The 13,065-nt window shown below is 53.3% G+C and overlaps 1 long non-coding RNA gene across 1 annotated transcript; it reads left to right on the forward strand.

The window, feature by feature from the left end:
• Window positions 1–1,122: 1,122 nt before the first annotated feature.
• LOC119564808 lies at window positions 1,123–12,728 on the forward strand. The gene is made up of 2 exons (XR_005223656.2): window positions 1,123–1,263; window positions 7,176–12,728. It is a non-coding gene; the product is annotated as an uncharacterized LOC119564808 (long non-coding RNA).
• Window positions 12,729–13,065: the final 337 nt, after the last annotated feature.

The following is a 13,065-nucleotide window of genomic DNA, read 5'->3' on the forward strand; positions in this document are numbered from 1 at the left end:
CCTCCAGCCAAACCCGCTGATTCCCAGGCAGCTCACAGCCGCGTATGCAGAAATCACACCTTCACTCGCTCACACACTCCAACAGGCAGAAATCACACCCGCGCTTCGTCTCACACGCACACACTCCTTAGCGGTGTCATGCGCACTGTCTCACACCCGGCCCCTTGGCCAGCGAGGACTGACATGGCCGGGGGGGATGGAGGGGGGGAGGGCTGGCATGCACAGCAGGTACGGACGCTGAGCAGAGGGAATGGGCAGTGGAGACTGGCCCCAGCCTTCGCCAGCATCGCTGCTGGGCAGGACAGCACCCCTTCCCCACTGAAGACCCGGCTGGCCCCATGACCCGGCTGGGCCGGGCCAGGCGCCAAGGGGAAGTTCGCAGTTGTGCCCACCGCGAGGAAGTGACTTTGCGCCCGCTGCACTGGGCTGACGCTGTTTCCTAGAAGCCGGCGCCCGCCCGGCAAACCACAAGCCCATCCCCCTCCGCCTGGCACTGCTGCGGGCTTAACCCTTTCCTTCTCCGGGCATAGCCACATTGCCCATCACCCTGCGTTCCCATCCCCCAACTCCCGGGCCTCCCCCGAGCTCACTCCTTCAACCTATGCAATTCCACAGACGGGTCATGTCTCAGCTGGGGGTGGGGGAAGGAATCACCTGGTGGCAAGTCTTTCTGTCCCAAAGCCTTTGCCAGACAGTTCACAGGGAACACGCACCCGCCACAGAAACGCAGCCAGCTCTGGGGTGCGGCGTGGGGGCTATTTACATAGGGATCCCTCAGCCCAGGCTGGGGTCGGGCGTGGCAGCTGTTTTCATCACAACACAGCAATGCTGCTTGGGGATTGCTCATCCCACCCTGGGGCAGTTGTTTCCCTGTCCCTGGTGCCTATGGAAACAGAAGGCAGCGATTTGCTACATGGGGGAGCTGGGTACAAGTCCCAGTCTCAGCTACTCAGCCCCTGGGCAGCTCAGGCCCCAGGCCAGGCAGAGGAAGGAAGCAGCCCTTTCAGCATCGCCCCCCCCCCCCATGGCACTGGCTGCCAATCACTGGGGCACCCAGCCTGCATTCAAAGGCCAGTGGGTGTGATGTGGGGGGAGGAGGGATGCAGTAACAGGGACTCACCAGCCGAACAGGGACATGGGCAGCGTCTGGAGGTGCAGGGGGTGCCCAGTCTCTTCTGGATTCTCCACGTCAGGTCAGGTCCCTCTCTGAAATCTCCCGGGGGGCAGATCCACCTGCACCTGCTGGCAGGAAGGGAAGGCAAGGTGAGCAGCTGCCCATCTGATCAGTGACTCTCCCCAGCCCCCTCATCCAATCAGAGACCCCCATCTGATCAGAGACCCCCCCCTTGCTCCATCCAATCAGAGAACCCCCCCCATCACAGACCTCTCTCCTGCTCCATCCAATCAGAGACCCCCCATCCAATCAGAGAACCCCCCTCCTGCTCCAACCGGAGAGCCCCATCAGATCAGAGAACCCTCCTGCTCCATCCAGAGACCCCATCCAATCAGAGACCCCCACCTGATCAGAGCCCTCTCTCCTGCTCCATCCAATCAGAGACCCCATCTGATCAGCAACCCCCCCACACATCATCCCAAGCTCCCTCCCCCCCGCAACCCCAGCCTCCTTGGGAGGAGTCCCCTGGCGCTGAGCCTGCTCTGAGACCAGGAGCTCTGGACCCAAACCTGACGCTCAGCCCTCCAAGCCACCCCCACGGGCCCCCCCTCCCCCCAGGCCGGGGGCATCTGGATTCTGGAGCAGTTAAAGAGGACCCTAAAAATAGATTTTAGAAAGCAATGAGATTAAGTGGCAGCTCCGGAAACCCTGTCTCAGCAGGGTGGGGCCCTGGGCGTTCGGCTGTTTCCAGCCATCCTGTCAGAGCTAGTCTTTATTCGTGTGTATCAAACAATACGAGCTCCTGTGGCCCCTCCCAACTGGGCCTGCGATGGACCTGTCTGGGCCCCGAGCTCCCTCGAACCAGGATCGGCACCCAAGCCCAGCGCTGGGGCCTCCTCTTCCCCCACGACTTTTGCCCTAGAGTCCTGGTCTGCTCCAGATGCTGCCTGGCTGCAGAGAAGGATGCATGGGAAACTGAGAAGAGGGAAGGTCAGAGCAGGGCAGGACTGGCAGTCTCTGTTCAGGAGGCCCAGGGCGGGGATAGCAGGGAGCTGCGGGTCGGGAGTGAGGGGCACTGGCAGGGGGGGACTGTGGGAGCCCAGGGCGGGGATAGCAGGGGGCTGCGGGTCGGGAGTGCGGGGCACTGGCAGAACTGTGTGTTTGGGGTGTCCAGAGGGGGAATAATGGGGGGCTGCGGGTCGGGAGTGCGGGGCATCTGTGACCCAGGAGCTGAGCATCAGAACAGCGACTCAATCCTATGATGACGGGTGCACCGAAAATACCTGTAAGAGCATGGCGCACCGACTCCATTGCTAATAGAGCCCAGGTGTCCTGGCTTCCAGCCCCGCCCCCAACTAGGCCATGCTGCCAGGCCCACAAACCAGGGATCCTTCCTTCACCTGCCTCTGACGCCCCCCTGCCTGTCCTCCCCCAGCCCAGGGTCGGGTGTGGGGTGCCTCTCCCTGACCACATGGCCGGAGGTGAGCATGCCGGCGGGAACGCCTTTGCTCAGCCTGGCTGCTCCAGAGCATGTGACATCTAAGGTCAAACCGGGGCTATCTCAAAGGCCAGTGGGTGTGACCCGGGCGGGGAGCAGGGCTGCAATAACAGGGACTCCCCAGCCAAACAGGGACATGGACAGCTAGTAACTAATGGTCCCTACTGAGGGGAACAGAGCAGGATCCGCACTCAGCTTTATGGCATATAGAACAGTGCGGCTCCATGTCTGGGCTCCCTAATCCATAATGGACAGCGCCCAGCACAATGGGGTCCTGGGCCATGTCTGGGCTCCTAGGCGCTACCATAAAACACCTAATACATAATGTACAGCGCCCAGCACAATGGGGTCCTGGGCCATGTCTGGGCTCCTAGGCGCTACCATAAAACACCTAATACATAATGTACAGCGCCCAGCACAATGGGGTCCTGGGCCATGTCTGGGCTCCTAGGCGCTACCATAAAACACCTAATACATAATGTACAGCGCCCAGCACAATGGGGTCCTGGGCCATGTCTGGGCTCCTTGGTGCTACCGTAAAACACCTAATACATAATGTACAGCGCCCAGCACAATGGGGTCCTGGGCCATGTCTGGGCTCCTAGGCGCTACCATAAAACACCTAATACATAATGTACAGCGCCCAGCACAATGGGGTCCTGGGCCGTGTCTGGGCTCCTAGGCGCTACCGTAAAACACCTAATACATAATGTACAGCGCCCAGCACAATGGGGTCCTGGGCCATGTCTGGGCTCCTAGGCGCTACCATAAAACACCTAATACATAATGTACAGCGCCCAGCACAATGGGGTCCTGGGCCGTGTCTGGGCTCCTAGGCGCTACCGTAAAACACCTAATACATAATGTACAGCGCCCAGCACAATGGGTTCCTGGGCCATGTCTGGGCTCCTAGGCGCTACCGTAAGACACCTAATACATAATGTACAGCGCCCAGCACAATGGGTTCCTGGGCCATGTCTGGGCTCCTAGGCGCTACCGTAAAACACCTAATACATAATGTACAGCGCCCAGCACAATGGGTTCCTGGGCCATGTCTGGGCTCCTAGGCGCTACCGTAAAACACCTAATACATAATGTACAGCGCCCAGCACAATGGGGTCCTGGGCCATGTCTGGGCTCCTAGGCGCTACCGTAAAACACCTAATACATAATGTACAGCGCCCAGCACAATGGGGTCCTGGGCCATGTCTGGGCTCCTAGGCGCTACCGTAAAACACCTAATACATAATGTACAGCGCCCAGCACAATGGGGTCCTGGGCCATGTCTGGGCTCCTTGGTGCTACCGTAAAACACCTAATACATAATGTACAGCGCCCAGCACAATGGGGTCCTGGGCCATGTCTGGGCTCCTAGGCGCTACCGTAAAACACCTAATACATAATGTACAGCGCCCAGCACAATGGGTCCTGGGCCATGTCTGGGCTCCTAGGCGCTACCGTAAAACACCTAATACATAATGTACAGCGCCCAGCACAATGGGTTCCTGGGCCATGTCTGGGCTCCTAGGCGCTACCGTAAAACACCTAATACATAATGTACAGCGCCCAGCACAATGGGGTCCTGGGCCATGTCTGGGCTCCTAGGCGCTACCGTAAAACACCTAATACATAATGTACAGCGCCCAGCACAATGGGGTCCTGGGCCATGTCTGGGCTCCTAGGCGCTACCGTAAAACACCTAATACATAATGTACAGCGCCCAGCACAATGGGGTCCTGGGCCATGTCTGGGCTCCTAGGCGCTACCGTAAAACACCTAATCCATAATGTACAGCGCCCAGCACAATGGGGTCCTGGGCCATGTCTGGGCTCCTAGGCGCTACCGTAAAACACCTAATACATAATGTACAGCGCCCAGCACAATGGGGTCCTGGGCCATGTCTGGGCTCCTAGGCGCTACCGTAAGACACCGACTAATTAATCAGAAAGGTGACACTCTTGCGCCAGCCGCCCTGGGACATTTCAGCACAGACCCCTGTCTGAGTTAACAAGGAGCTCCTTCCCCACGGGACTAGTCACATGCCCCTGCCAGAACCCAGTACATCCGGCCGGCTGGCTTCCATCCCCTCTTGGGGTTATTTTCTATCCATCATCTGCTATCAATGTATTACATGGGCATTGCCAGTGGTCAGTATTATAACCATTACAATGGTGCTGGAGACCCTAACCGAGAACTTGGCCCATTATACCGGGCGCTGCATAGACCCTGACCAAGATTGGTGTCCCCGTTATGTGGGGTGAGTGACAGTGGGAGGCAGTCTCTGCCCCACAGAGTTTACAATCTAAATTCCCCCAAGATGGGAGTCGGCTTAGAACTCGGGTGTCCTGACTCCCCGTACGCTGCTCGACCCACTAGACCACACTAGTGCATTCCGATGGCTTTGCCTTGTTTTAAACCCAAACTCACACGGATCAGATTTCCCAACTGCCATCCAATTCCAGGGGCGTGAACAGGAAAACAGCCCCCCGGGCACAGCAGTGAATCCCTAATAACCAAAGTATAGCGCCCAGTGGGGTCACGGCATTAGTGAGTCAACCAGCGAGGAAGCAGTAACAGCTCCACGTGACCGAACGAACAGCCATTCCAACATGGGAGCAACACATCATCATCCCTACTTCGCATGGCGAACAAATTCATAAATATCGGTTCTGCGGGAGAATGGATCGACTGTTGCTTGGAAGAGGTTATATCAGGAAAACATTACTCCCCTCTCAAACAATGGCCTTTAACTAGGCTTCAGGGCTAGAGCAGAGAACAGGAAGACCCTCCAATAAGTTATTTAAGCTCTTTCTGAAACATTTTGCATCACTTCCCTGGAGCTGGAAAATATCAGATCATTTTGTGTGTTTTCCAACCATCTCCGGGGGTTCTGGAGAAAAACAATGTAAATGGAGTGACAATGAAATAATAACAATACTTTAAAATGACCAAATTCTCCACAATTCAGAGCATTCTCTTCCATCACTTGGAAATTGGTGATGCCTTTAAAAGGAAAATAGCAGGAAAAGAAAGCCCAGAATTAATTAAATTTCATATAAAAAGCCTTTTTATAGCAACTTCCAGCCTGTATGATTTAGTAAGCAGCATGCTGTATATAATTTTTTTCACCTAGCACTAAGATGCAGCCACCTCTGAGGTGGAGCAGTTAAAAAACTGAACAGCAAAGTTACACAAGGCCTGTTTAGCCAGCACTGAAACGCAGCTCCCTCTGGGGAGGGGCAAAACAGGTTTTTAACCAGCCCCGCGGCAAGGCTGCTGCACAGGGATTGCCAATTCAGCACTAAGATGCAGCCGTCTCTGGGACGGAAAATGGCAGCTGTTTAACTGCCACACAGCAATATCGCAGGGCGCAGGAATAGGACAGGAAGTGAAAAAGAATCCGTATCCGATTGAAAACACGAGGGGTAAGAACGTGATTAGTGGAGTCAGACTTTGGACAACAGGATATTTTACTAAAGCTGCCGTCACCCAAACGATGCATCTCCAGCCGCCCTGGGTCCCCTGGGGCGCCGCTGGGCCCTGGATTCGCTTGCTGAGAGTGCCCCTTGCTGAGTTCCCAAGCACCACTGGCTCCCTGCTGGCTTTTCCAGGGAGAGTTCACCCATTCAAGTACCAGCCGGCCCTGCCTCCGCTTGAACGTGTGCGAAGTGAGCTCATCACAAGCACAGGTGCTGGGACCGCAGGCAGGTGACTAAGCGCTGCCAGCTTGGATTCAAGGGGTGGGGATTTAGGCAGTTCCATATGGAGCTGATTCATCTCAAGTTGTTTTAAAATTGAACTTCAAGGGGGGTCCTTCCTCCTGGCTGGAATTTCCCCTGGGACTCCTGGGTTCTATCCCCCTGTTCTACCACGGACTTGCTTCCCTTCTCTGTATTTGCAAAATATGACAATACCTAGCACTTTCCAGTCCCCCAGATCTCAAAGTGCTTTACAAGGGAGCTCACTGTCATCACCTCCATCCTACACATGGGGAAACTGAGGCACAAAGCGGGGCAGTCACGTGCCCGAGGGACCCAGCAAGCCAGTGGTGAGGCCGGTAACAGAACCCAGCACTAGGGATTATTACTCTTCAAGTCTGGATGTCCCAAGGTCTCAAGGACCATTTATCCCCAAATACCCGGCTGCTGTCTTAGTGCCTGCATTAGGTTTGGATTTTCCAGTTGCAGCCAGGGCCCAGTGAGGGCTGTGTCTCCTCTGGCCAGCTCTTCCTCAGCCCCTCAGATTGTTGAGCCATCTTGGAACAATCTGTCCCAAAGTAACAACGGTTACAATTAGAGCTTCATTTTGTCCAACAATACCCCTCCCCCGAATCCCATCAAACGGCCACAGACTGAAATGCTCATGGAGCGAGAATGACCCCCGAGGGGGATAAAAAACCAAGTTCCAATGGACGATGGGCAACAAGATGGGGAGCCGGGTGGGGAGAGGTGTGACCTTGCCGATTCTCATGCTATGGGATGTTTTACTTCAAGCCCCAGCTCCTGGAGTCATGTGCTAATCTCAGTTTTCATTTCAAGAATGTTTATTGTTTGTATTCAACAGTGATGGGGAAGGAGCAGAGAAACGTTTGGGGAGCCGGCTCCAGGGCTCAGAAACCCACCCACCCAGCACGCTGGCATTTCTCCTGTTCTCCAACTTCGTTTTCATTTTTTAAAAAAAAGTGGTGGTCGTGGTCACCAAGAAAACCGCAGGAACGTGACTCAAGCGGAAGCAATGTCTGCCTGAGTCTGCCGAGAGCCTGGAACAAGAGCTTGGAGAGATGTGACCTGCCCCACTCCACTCAGGAAGAGGGGAACTCCGATGCCACAGTGCTACAAGTCAACAACCGCTCACTATTTCATCCCTCCTGTAAGGGAAGCTGGCAGATCGGTCCCGTTCACTGCGAACCACCTCTCATTTTGATGCCAGCAGTGGGTGTCATTTGGGAGATGACACCGCTGATTTCTTTTCTCCAGGCAGGAAAGAGCTGAGCCCACGGACAAGGTCAAGCGCCAGCCCCGTGGAGTAGGATCATACGCGACTATCTGCACAATCTACCATGATCAGCACCTCAGTTCGGAAACTTGTGTGGGCAGAGTTTAGAGGAGTTCGCTCTCCCCTCCCATCTCTCCATGGCACAGTGGGAGCATCTGGGTGCTCTACGGGCCCAGAACGGCTTCACCATCATGATCCAGAGCAGAGGAGCCTGGCGTTCACATCCCACCAGAGGTGCAGGCTTCCGGGGCGGGGACGGGGCGCATTTCAAGTTCTGGGAGGTTGCTGGATTAAAATCCACTGAGGGTTTTAACCTGTGATCCAGCAGGAGCTGTGAAATTCACTCCCATGAAGAGGGATTTCACCCAGTGCGACTGGCTGCAATTTCAGTCCCCTGGAGTGACTTGGCTCTTGGTGGAGAAGGAGATGCTCATTGGGTGGGCGGGGAGGGGACCAGCATGGTTTTGAGCTGAGTACGCGCATGGAAAGTAGCAGAGTGCAAGGAGGGTTGGCCTGGATCTGACATCCCCTTTCAGCTCCCAGATGAAACTGGGCTCCTGCTGGTTGCGTGCAAAGCACTTGCAAATAAAAACCAGCTATTTTCTGCTTCTGCTATTTCTTTGGAAGGTGCTAGTCACAAGCGGGGGTGAGGAAGGGAGTGAATCCTTCTGTATAAATAGGGGAAGCTTCCCAGAGAGAGAGAGAGAGAGAGAAGAGTGTGAGACATGCACAGACAGACACAGAGAGGGAGAGCGCCTTTCTAGTCCTGCCAGAGGTGTAAAGAAATTGCCTTCCCCAACCACGCCCCAGAGCCAAACATCTCTATTTACACCCATCACCTTGATCTCTAGTCCTTGAGCAAAATTCAGAACCAATGCAAGGAAATCCTTTTCTCGCCCAACGCACTCTTGGAGTGTGGAACTCCCTGCGACAGGATGGCCCCGAAGCCAAGAACTCAGCCAGGTTCAAAAAGGGACTGGAGATAGAAATGGAGGGTAAGGTTAATGCAAGCAGGCCTTTTGGAAGGGAGATTAAACCTCCTGCTTCAGGATTAGAGCAAGTCTGTAAGTATCAGGGATTGTTCTGTGTCTGTACAGCACCTGGCACAATGGGGTCCTCCTCTGGGACAGGGTGCTCCTCGGCACTACCGTAATACACCTACTAGAGAACCATATATTAGGATGTTCCTTCCACTGGTTCTGGCCACTGTCAGAAACAGGATACTGGGCAAACGGGCCTGAGAATTCCTCGGCCTGGGGTTATAGAGCCTCAGAGTGGGAGATCTAGGGATAGAACCCAAGAGTCCTGGTTCACACTAGCCCACTCACCTCCCCAGGGCTAGGAGTCCTGGTTCACACTAGAACGAGTCACCGCCCCAGCACTGGGGCCAGACCCCAGCAGCCCTGATTCTCAGTCCCCTATTCCCTGCTGTGGGAGGGAGCATGCCCAGCAGCCTCCAGTCAGTTCACATGGGGTCTGCGATTTATACTCTTAAGGGATCTGGTGCCTTCAATTCCTCCCCTCCGATCCCAGCAGGGATCCAGCCTCTTTATCCTCTGCTTCAGCTTCTGTTGGGAAAACGGCCTCTCCAGAGGCTGGAGTTGCTGGCAGAGCTGGGACCATGAGAGTCAGGGGCTGCTCCCCAAAGGCTGGCAAAACCCTGCCAGCCGGCAACTTGCACCTCCATGCTGCTGGGCACCACACTTAGCTGCTGTGCAGGGGAAATACTTGATCCGTGAGGCAATGTGGTCTTGTGGGTAGAGCTGCCCGCCATGGGGGCTTGAGCTCTATTCCTGGTTCTGGGAGGGGAGTGGGATCTTAATGGTTAGAGTGGGGGAGCTGGGAGTCAGGACTCCTGGGTTCTACCCCTGGCTTTGGCCCTGGCTTGGAAGCTCTTACCCAACTGCACAGCCCTGTGATTGCTGTTGATCAGAAGACCCCTCTCCTCGAGTGCCTGCAATGGGGGCGGGCAGCACACAGCTGAGATTGCTGGTATTTCTGGATCTCTGTGCGCTGGTCCTGCTTTCCCAGGCCCGCGTGTGCCTTCATACAGCAGCCGAGTCAGGCCAGGTCATAGCCTGACTGCTCCCTCTGGGCTCCAGCGTGTCTATATCGGGGCCACCCCTTGTACGGTACTAACAGAGACCTAGTAAAAATAACCCCCGGCCGGCCTCGTGCCATGTGGTGTCGAGAATGCACGAAGCTGGTCTCCAGCCCTCCTCCCCTCAAGGCTGCCAGCCCCTTGGCCTTCCCTTGCATGTAGCTGGCCTCACGCAGCTGCACGGGGGGGGTCCCTCTCCCCCCGTTTGTGGGGACAGGCTCAGTCTGCTGCTCCCCCATCCCATCATGCATCTGAGATCCGACCCATGGCAGGGGATCCAGTCCTGTCAGTGCCCACAGCCCTGCTCTCTGAACGGGCTTTGCCTTGCATTGCCTGGGCCCAGAAACGTAGGGCTGGGGGCTCGCGCATGCAGCTCCCCCAAAAGCTGCAGTCTGGGGCCAGGCCAGCTGGGAAGGCAGCGGGCGAATGATACCGCTGGGAAATACACGATGGGGCGGGAATGCAAAGTCAGCTCCACTGTGAAACCCGCCCTCCCGCCCCAAGCAGTGACGAGCTAACAGGAGGAGACCGGCAAGGCTAACGCGCACAGCGTGGTGCACTGACACCACAAGGAACGCCTCGCCTGGGGTCTAAGAACTGCCACGTGGCATGGTTGTGTGGTTAGAGCTGTGGGGTCTAGTGCATTAGCGCAGGGGCTTTGGGACCTAGGATGCCAGGGTTTTACTCCTTGCTCAGGGAGGGGAGCCTGCTCAAGTGAGGAGAGCAGGGAGGGGCAGGGGGGGCTGTGACTCAGGACTCCTGGGTTCTCTTTCTGCTTCTGCAGAGGAGTGTGCCTTTGCAGAGACAGCTGAAAAGAGACCGCCATGACTGCCAGGAAGAGAAGCTCTAGAGGGCAATCCCTGGATATACTGGGGGATACCCTTCCCCCAAAACAGAGCTCCTACCGAAAATGAACAAACAAGTAAATTAAAGAGGTGAGAAAACATGACCGAGTCTGGAGCAAACAACCATTCTTTCTGGAGGGAAGGCAGGGACGATCTGGATTTGACGGCTGCCGTTTGAGCCAATGAGCAACACCCCATTCTGGACACCCCCGGCCTCTGGGGGAATCAAGGGCTAATGGGCCAGCTTCAAGAAGAGGTGCGACCAAAGCTGCGGGCACCGAGGGCTTGTCAGAGGGGGATGCTTACGGAGGCTCAGGCAGATCACCTGAAGCTGGGCAGTCAACGATGAACACGCCTTGGACGCCCGCGGTCAGGAGTCAAGGCAAAGTTTGTTACAACTTTCATTCACCTGCAAGGATTTTTTTAGAGGCAGTTACATCTCTGTCCACCAGGTGGAGCAATTTTTGATTTTGGCCTTTGGGGGACCAGAGTGACAGAAGGTGATGACTTAGCAACTGCAGTGTTATGTATTGTAGCCATGACAAAGCAAGGGGAGTATTGTTCTCCTGACGCCAGGCCTCGCCGTGTAGGTGTGGACGATCTGTTTTGGAGGAAATCACTTCTGCAAATATTGACTCACGGCTGCCGATCTGGGTCACCCTGGTATGAATCTGCGGTGACTTCTCCACATTTATACCAAGAACAGAATCTGGCCCGGCACGTGAAAGCATGTTCCTGTTTGAAGGGCAAGGGCTAGATTCTGACCTGTAAATGTGGAGTAACTCCAGGGAATTCAGTGGAGTTACACTGCTGGAAATCTGATCAGAATTACTCTTTCTATTCCCACTAGCCAGATAAGGCTTGGACCCAGCTGGATGGGAGACAGAGGCTGAGATTTCCACAGGGATCTGCAAACCCAAATGAATGAGAGCGGAGGAACATCACAATGGCCAGGATACTAGTCTAGGGCCTTCCCCATTCTGCCACAGATCTCCTGGGGGACCTTACGTCCAGGTCCTCAAAGGAAGTTAGTCCCTAATTCCCCTTGATTCGCTCCGTCCCTGATCTTCAAACAATCAAAGCAAAACTCAATGGAATCTGTTGGGTTTTAACCTCATTTATTTAAGGAAACCCCCATCGGGGACCTAAAACCAGAGGCATCAAGATCTTCAGGATTCCCTGACACTGGGAGTTTGCAAACTTCAGTCTGAATTTTCGATTTGCAACCAAACGTCTTATCTAGATCCTGAAAATTTGAACCTCTTGGTTCCTCGGCTTTTCAAGGTCTTTCTTGCAACTAGACCTGGTTGAAGTTTTTCAAAGAAGCATTTTTCCCCCTATCGAAAAATGCAGTTTTGTGTCTCAGTTGAAAACGTTCAATTCCAATTTTTTGATTAAAAAAAATAATAAAAAAAAGAAACTGGAATTTTTATCTTAGTCCCAAATTGATATTTTCATTTCATTTGGGTTTCCAAAAACCAGGAAAAAATCCTTTTCCTGGCCCCCACCTCTACTGTCTCTCTCTTTTTCAGTCCAAAAAAAGGGGGGAAATGTTTCTTTTTTAAAGGCATAAAAATACCCCCAGATCTCCATACTGACATTTGTCAGATTTCAAAAAGCAAAATTTCCATTCAAAACAATCTGGCACAAAAGTTTCATTTTGAATGTTTCTCTTGAAAAAAAAAATCCATGGATTTTTCAGTCAAAAATGTTGATCAAAATAGTTTCTCTCAAATCTATTCAAAGAAATAACATTGGATTTTTCCACTAGTTCTATTCACAACCTCAACAACCTTGAAACCATTATCAATTTCCTTCTGAGAGACATTCTGACTCTCTCTTATCTGAGGTTCCTGAACAGTAGATCCAGGACTCCTGGGCTCTGTTGCTAGTTTAAGTTTAAAGCCGGAAACGACCTTTAGATCGTCTAGGCTGACCTCCTGGAGAACTGAGCTTGGAAGGATTAGATTTTTATTGGTAAATGGCAATTTCACCATGCACACACAAACCGATAGGAAAATATTTCCATGGATAATAACTGAAACTTACAGACAGGCAAAGAAAGAAGAAGGCTGCTTGAGAACTAGAGGTTGACTGAAGGATATTGACTTGATATATTTTGACGTGCTGTTGACCATTTGTGTTGTAACAGTTATAAAGCTTTCACTTTTTGAATCTCAAGCGTCTCCTGTCATTAAATAATTATTGTCTGACCCCCATAATTTCCCACAACTGTAAAAACTGAAATGGATAAAATAAAAAATCTTCAAATCCAGAATTTTGCACAAGTGTTAAACTGTAAATAGACAAAAACTGAAAAAAAAAAAACCACCAATGTTACCCCCCCAAAATATATATGTATAAAAACTCAAATTCTGCCAAGCCTATGTGTTCCTCAAGGCCTTCATTTTTATCCAGATACCCCATACTGAGCCCAAAAACTTGAGTTAGGCTTAACCCATCTCAGGCCTCAGAAAACTAAACTATGTATCGCTGGGAGAGACAAAGGTGT

The sequence above is a fragment of the Chelonia mydas genome, chromosome 20 (assembly GCF_015237465.2).
Source record: "Chelonia mydas isolate rCheMyd1 chromosome 20, rCheMyd1.pri.v2, whole genome shotgun sequence".
NCBI classification, from domain to species: domain Eukaryota; kingdom Metazoa; phylum Chordata; order Testudines; family Cheloniidae; genus Chelonia; species Chelonia mydas.